Consider the following 1,847-nt stretch of genomic DNA (forward strand, 5'->3'; position numbering starts at 1 on the left):
AAAAAAAAAAAAAAAAAAAAAAACAAAACAAAACAAAAAAAAAACGATTAAATAAATTTAAATAAAAAGATGCAAATATCTTTTTCATAATAGTACTAGCCTTGGCTCAGCTTCAGAAAGAAGATTAGAAACATGATCAGATGAAGAAAAGGATACTAGAAAAGTTGTGCACAAATTTGTTACTTAGTAATTGTCAGGGAAACAGAAAAAGTGTGTATCATGTGGTCGTCATGAATTTGGCAATGGTCATAGTTCTGTGAGTCTCAGGGTAGCAGAGTAGGCATTCAGCTTCTTACTCAGTGTCTTTGTCATAAACAGATCTGCAAACTACACAGTGGGAAAGCGATATTTGGAAGACAAAACAACCAAAGGAGCAGAGGGTGGGCTCGAAAAGATGTGCACCTGCATTTGCTCTTAAGGGAAAAGGAACACTGAAAACTAGAAAGAGGCTTAGTTTTGAAGACTGGGAAATTATAGGTCATTCTCCCGCCATTCGGTCCATCTACACAGCCTGAAGAGTGTCTTCTTTAAGAAGAGCTCAGTGTGCTTGTGCTGCTGTGTGGACTGTGGATGTCCCAAAGTAACAGGGAGCAGCTAAGAGCAAAAATATTCTACTTAGGAGACCCTCTGAAAATTTTCATTGGAAACCTTTTTGTTCTCCACAGCACATGCTCTGCAACCTTCTGGCACTCCTCTCTCCTTCAACTATTTTGTGAATTGTTTGTTCTTTTCTCTTTTTTGACTATTAAAAAAAAACCACTTTATTTTTAATGAACTCACAAGGAAAACCACTACACAGCTGGTTTAAGGGAGCCACTCAAAGTCTCGGTCATTCTCAAATTCTGTGCCTGTTCTTAAACTGCTACATAGTTAGGAGAGCCATTCTGAAGCAGTGAGGCTCCACCCAGTGTTTTACTCATTCAGTGGCCCTGTTATACATTTATCTATCACAGAAAAGAAAAAGCTATGGAAGGGTTGACACTAGAAAAACACTTAGCTTTATGGTCTCTTTCATGACCAGTGTGTCCTATTGGCAGTCTATCCTTCCTCATCATCCATGGCCCTTTCTTGATCTGCTTTGTAAATGTTAAGATAATCCCAGACTTACAACTCTGTGTGTGTGTGTGTGTGTGTGTGTGTTTGTGTGTGTGCATGAATTATATGCTGTATCTGAATATGAGAAAGAATATGCATTTTTCAAAAATTTACCTCTTTTGAAGTTAGATGTAATGACATCATTTTTCCCTTCCAATCTTCCCATACATCCCACCTTGCTCTGTTTCAAATTTATGGATCTTTAATCAATAACTGTTGTTACATGCATGTATGTATGTATATACACACACATTCACTTTTTCTACAGACCTCATAGTTTCATTTTGCTTACAGCTCAGCACTATTTCATTTTGTACATTACTGCATCTTCATTATCCATTCATCTGTTCATAGACACCAAAGTTGGTTCCATTTCCTTGCTGTTATAAATACAGCAGCCACAAACAAGGATGAGTAAGTGTTCACCTACAACAGGTGTTCTCTGGGTATATTTTCAAGATTAGGATAGCTAGGTTACATTGGAGTTCTATTTTTTGTTCTTTTTGAGGCACCTCCAAACTGATTTCTATAACTCAGCTGTGTTAATTTGCAACCCCACCAGTACTGAATAACAGTAACTCTTCCTTCATATCCTCTCCAGCATAATGCTAACCATTCTAGCTGGTGAGAGGTGGTGTCTCAAAACAGCTTTTATAAGCATTTTTTTCTGGTGACTAGGATATTGTATACTTTTTAAAATAGCTATTGGCTTTCTGTTCTTTCTCTCTCTCTCTCCCTCTCTCTCTCTCTCT

The sequence above is a fragment of the Mastomys coucha genome, unplaced genomic scaffold (genome assembly GCF_008632895.1).
Source record: "Mastomys coucha isolate ucsf_1 unplaced genomic scaffold, UCSF_Mcou_1 pScaffold21, whole genome shotgun sequence".
NCBI classification, from domain to species: domain Eukaryota; kingdom Metazoa; phylum Chordata; class Mammalia; order Rodentia; family Muridae; genus Mastomys; species Mastomys coucha.